The 6,000-nt window shown below is 30.2% G+C and overlaps 1 pseudogene; it reads right to left on the bottom strand.

Annotated features, from left to right (window-relative positions):
* Nucleotides 1-3,212: 3,212 nt before the first annotated feature.
* On the bottom strand, nt 3,213-5,731 carry LOC125861669 (1-aminocyclopropane-1-carboxylate synthase 7-like; annotated as a pseudogene).
* Between the last annotated feature and the right edge of the window lie 269 nt (nt 5,732-6,000).

Below are 6,000 nucleotides of genomic sequence, written 5' to 3' on the forward strand. Positions count from 1 at the left end.
AGCCCCAGCAGGGCCACTGGAGGCATTACAAACCGGCCGCGTCTCTAGGGCCCCGTGGAACTAACCGTGGTGCACCCGCCTTGAAACAGCGGGACCCGGTGGGTACAGCTAGTCGGGTTCGCAAAGCGACACCCGGAAACCACGGTTAAAAAAAAATACTATGAGATTAGATTTATGTAAATTATTTCGATTTTAACTGTCAAATCTTTGGTTATCAAATTTGGAAATTTGGTGAAGCAAGCTCTTTTCCTATTTTTATAAAAAGTATGAAAACTATTGTCTACTAAACAAATTAAAAAGTAGATACATGTATCCACAAAATTCTATATTAAATTGTAAAATACATGTGTCTATAATAGAAGGGCAAATAAATTACTCATCTAATAACATATGCCCAAGTTGACGGTATACCTCACATTATTTCTTCTTTAAAAGTACTATCTATATTGCTTTTTGTACAAATATTTATAGTTGTGTTTGTTCCACCATTTTTGGGCTAGTAAAGGCCAAAATTTATGAGTCTTATAGTACAATTTAAAAAGCTTTTGGTACCACTATTTAATGCTGTGTTATTGGTACCAAGAAAATCTTGGACCATCATATTATTCTACTCATGCAACAACTTTTTCTTGATGAACACTTAGCTGTATTCAAATTGATGTCGGTGTAATAAAGCTTTTGTTACAATTTTATATCAGGTAATCCTACAAGTGATTGTTTTCATGACTTATTGAATCTATAATCTCTTGATCGTTATATAACAATAACTTTATCAGTTTTGTTTAGGCACTCTTTCTGATTGAGGGTAACAACTGTCTTTGCAAAATAAATTCCATGTTAACAATTGATGTTGTACTTTCTTCGTCCACTTTTTTTTTATGACAGTGGTATTCGGGTCAGCTTTCACGTACCTTGACTAATTTCACGGAATACTTGTCACCTTCTACCAAAAATAAGTACTAGGGAACTCTGTCTATGGGAAGAATCACCTAACGTTTTTCCTCCACTTTTACTTGTCCAACATGTTTTAAAAATAGATGTCCATTGTTTACTTGTTAAATTTAGAAAAATTGAAACACAAATATACCACCTAGTCCCTAATCAAAGTATTAAATTTATTTTGTCCTCAAAGGATGATATAATACATTGTCATTCTGTTTATCATTTTTTAAGATTAAATATGTCAAGTTAATACTGAACAAATAAAAATGAACGAATAAATAATAATAGTATTTCTTTAATTAGTGCAGCAGGTTGGTTGGCAGATGAGGATTTCAGTTTAGTCTATGGATGATTGGAATTTTTTTGTATTACTATTATTTTTTAGAAATTAATCAATTTATACTATGATTTTTGCAACTCACGAGGCACATGAGGTACTGATTTGTACGACTCTGATTGGTTTGAAATTTTTTGAAGACTTTATATTAGTCATTTTTTTAGAAACTAATCAATTTCGTTTGACTTCACTATCACTATGAGTTGGTGGTTATTTGACCATTGTTAATGAAGAGGTTTTTGGTGTCGAGTTCGAATTTTGAGTATAAAAATGTCTTTAGTAGGGAGTGCTTCCCCCCGAATGAAGTCGTCATACACAATGCGAATCCAGATGATTGATCTTTAATGTAGATATCGAACACCAGCTGGAAACCTAAAATATAATAAATGAAAATAGTTTTTGCAAAAGAGTCGAAGAGTGATTTGAAGTCTAAACTCTTTATTATCCTCGTTAGGGTTTGAACTTCGAGTTGAACTGCTTATGAAAAAATTATTGATAAGGAGTGTTTTTCCCAAAGGGATTCTATGTGGCATGAATTCAAATTACAGACCTCGGGTAAAAGCCAAGATAAAGGATTGGATTATATATTTATTTGTGGCGTCAAATATGTGTGTGGACTTTTCGAAACTCGTTGATTTCACGTGAAAGACAAAGTAATAATACAAGAGAAAGAGACATAATATCATAGGGTGTATTTGGTACGGAGAAAATATTTTCAATTTTTTTATATTTAATTGGTTAAAATATTTTGAACAATATATTATAGAAAAATGATTTTTTTAACGAAAATAGTAAAAACAAATTTCATAAATACCACGGTTGAGGATTAAACTTTATTTTTATGCCACGTTTAGAGTGTTTGGTAGAACAACAACACGGCAACAAATTTATGAAAAAAGCGAACAAATTGGAGTTTTGGGGTTCAACTTTGACTATTTCTATAATTTGTGTATAAATTATAACTTTGATTGAAAGAATTTTCTATTGAATATATGGAACATGGTTTGACATCAACAAACTAAAGGAAAAAATAAATTACTTAATATTTACTTTTAATAAATTGATTTGTTACACCAGAAGAATAATAGCGATAGACAATAGTATAGCTATACTGATTTGATATACTCTAATAAAGACGCTTTTGGTATAATATTGGCGATCTCACAAAGATGGAATTTTAGTTGATTGTCAATCTCAATTTTTACGGAATCGATTGTCATGTTAATTTAATGAGACAATATATTTTAAACTACCAATTAAAGTTTACATAATTTGATATTTGAAAAACGAAACATGAGACACAAATTTGTCATATAGGATGAATGTGTCTATTTGTTCAATTTTATACAAGTTTAAGTGTCTATTTATGTATATTCTAAGTTGAAGGGTCTAGACAACCGCTGAAGCTAAGTTAAAAGACATATTTATATATTATGTCAATTTATTAATATATAGTACGAGCTTTGACCAAAGTTGTTAAGTTCACATAAACCCATAATCAGAATAGTAGATTCACCCCTACGCCAAAAGTAACACTAATGTAATTTAAACATGTTATTATACGTGTATAACTATAAAATCATATTATTAGGAATAACAATAAAAATTAAATATCACTAATAATTTCCCAACATATAGAATCATGTCTTCTTCTTTTTTAAAGATAGTAAAGACAATATCATATAAAATAGAACTAAAGAAGTAATTCTATATATAACTTCAATTCAATAATGATGTACAATTATATGAGGACAAAAATCCAAATCCTTGGAATTAACATCAATTAGAGAATCAATCCAACATCAATCAAAATTGGATTTTTCCCCCTCAAACCAAAAAGAACTAAAGAAGAAAGTTTTTTTTTCTCTGAGTATCCCATCTGATGTTCGATACCTATATTAGGATCCAATCCATTCAATGTTCGATACCTCTATTAGGGCTCGATTAATCTGAATTCACCGCTACATAACCCTTGTTGGTCTAAAGAAGAAAGTTAATCCCTTTTTTGTGTTCTTTTCATGAAATTATGTAATCTTTTGAGTGCAATTTCTAATGTTTGTTCACTCATATTAGCAAAACAAACTCTAAACCATCCTGGCTCTGAACAATGACATGATGATCCTGGTGAAATATTCAATTTTACTTCACATAAAATTGAATTCCAAAGTTCCAATTCACATTCTTTTGTTGAATTTTCCAATAATTGACTCAAATTCATCCAACAAAATAACCCTGCATTCCCTTTCAAACACTCAATTCCACTACTCTTTAATCCATCAATAATTTTTTCATATCTCTTCCTCAATCTATCGCGATTCGTCTTAATATAATTCGTCGTAAATTCCTCATTAGACAACATGGATGCCAACAATTGTTGTGTTTGAGATGAAATCAACGTAAAACTTGACATCCTCCTAGCTGTTGTAACAACATTGTCATTGTATGAATAAATTGTACCAACTCGAAATCCAGGGAGACCTAAGTCTTTTGAAAGGCTATAAACGATGTGGACTCTCTCTGAGTCCACGTCATTTCTAGATTCCAGAACCTCAGCTATGCTCACGAATTCCGAGGAACAAAATGCTGAGCCAGAGTAGATTTCATCAGAGATAAGATGAATGTTTTTATGAACCGCGAAATCAAGAATACCCTCAAGATTTGATCTTTGGATTGTTGCACCTAGAGGGTTTGAAGGATTTGTTATAAGTATTCCTCTAACTTTAATTTTGTTGGATTTTGCTTCTTCATAAGCTGATTCTAAGGCTTGTGGTGTAACTTGGAAATTATTTGAACTGTTACAATGAATTGGAATTATTTTTACACCTGTTCTCCACCTTAAATCTCTATCAAATCTGTAAAAAATAAAATAAAAATAGAATCATAAGTTATTGGTAAAACATAATTAAAACTTAGATTGTGAGTGAATAGAAATAGGGGAAAATGTTCAAATTTACTTGTCTACGATACGAAATATCTTAACTTTATCTTTTGTTATACTTTCAAGTCATTCATATTTTGTACAGTATCAAAATCAGGATTTTCACCTAAGGAGATTCAAAATAAAAAGAAAAAAATGCACCAAATTAAAAGGCTAAGAGAATCCAACACCTTCTATATTCAATATGTAATTTTTCAACATAGAGAATTTATATATTCCTACTTGCATTTAGGATTAGGAATACGCGTATTAAATTTAACTAATAAGGATATACATGACGACAAAGTATAACATATATTAAATTTAAGATATTTTAAATAGTAAAAAGGTATCTTTGACTCTTTTCCCTATAAAAATATATATACTATAGTAACTAATAATAATGTGGATAAAATAATTTAATTACTATAAATAATATTACTTACCCTGGATAGTAAGGAGTTGGAACAAGTAAGGCATCACCAGGATCAGCTAAAATAAAAGTTAATAATTCATTAGCAGCTGTAGCACCAGCTGTAATAACAATTCTATCTGGATTAAATTTTGCCCTTCCACCTCTTATTTTTTCCATGAATTTTGCCATTGATTTTCTAAATGAATATAATCCATGATAATCTTGAAATAAAGCATTTTCTCTGAAGTTAGAAATTCCACTTCCACAATTAATTGTTTTTGAATGTTTTTCCAAGTATTCTTCCACCATATCAAATGATACCTATACACAAAAAATAGAATATATATTAGCTTAATCATGTTGTTCGGACTCTTGAAAAATGTTGTGAATTATTATATTTTTGAAGGATTTAACGTGAGTGTGGTAACATTTTAAGAGAGTCTGAGCAGTATTTTATTAAATTGTGTTATCATTTCATCTATAAGTTTTTGTTATTAGACAAGGTAGTATGTTTTTACAACAACATCTACCTATATATCAGTGTAGCTACACAAGTGAGATCTGGGGACAATGATGTGTACGCAATTGTGCTCCTATCTTGTGAAGGCAGATAGATTATTTTTGATAAACCCTCAACTCAAAGAGTAGAACCATTAGGTTTGCTTAATTATATCTTCAAATACACTCTTCAACATACGAGCTTGAATTTTTTTCATGATCAAACACGTAAAAATTCTTTTCAATATACCCTAGAGATGATATTCTAAGATACTATTCAAACTTACTTCCATTTCGAGCCAAGAAAAAAATAAATGGTTCAAATGTCACCCTAGAATGAAAGAAGGGATGATGAATATCAACGAGATTCGAACTCAAGACTTCAACCTGATGACTCTAATATTATGTTGAATTGCAAGAATGTATCATCTAAAAGTTTAACCTGTACGAGAAAACAGTTTATACTTACTTGATTTTCAGCCAATCCCATTTGAATTACTCCACATGGATTGTGCACTTCATCAAAAGGATCTTCATCATAAGCTTTCCATCCTGCAAAATATGGTGAATCTTCACCATGAGTATCTGAATTTGCAACTTTTGATAGCTCAACACTGGCCATATTTATTATTTTTTGATGTTTTATTTTCAAGAAAATATGAATATATTGCACAAAAGCAAGAAAATGAGAACTATTTGAATGAAATTTTATGTCAAATAAACCCCTTATATAATTAGAAAGAAAAATTGGGCCCCTCAAATTTCATTGAAAAAAAAAGGGATAAAATTCCTTCAAAATAACCAATGATTGATTTTGTAGAGTAAACAAGATCAAAGATCACCTTTTAACAAAAATATACTATAGTTTAAAATTAAATGGTTGGTGACAAC

The sequence above is a fragment of the Solanum stenotomum genome, chromosome 4 (genome assembly GCF_019186545.1).
Source record: "Solanum stenotomum isolate F172 chromosome 4, ASM1918654v1, whole genome shotgun sequence".
NCBI lineage: Eukaryota > Viridiplantae > Streptophyta > Magnoliopsida > Solanales > Solanaceae > Solanum > Solanum stenotomum.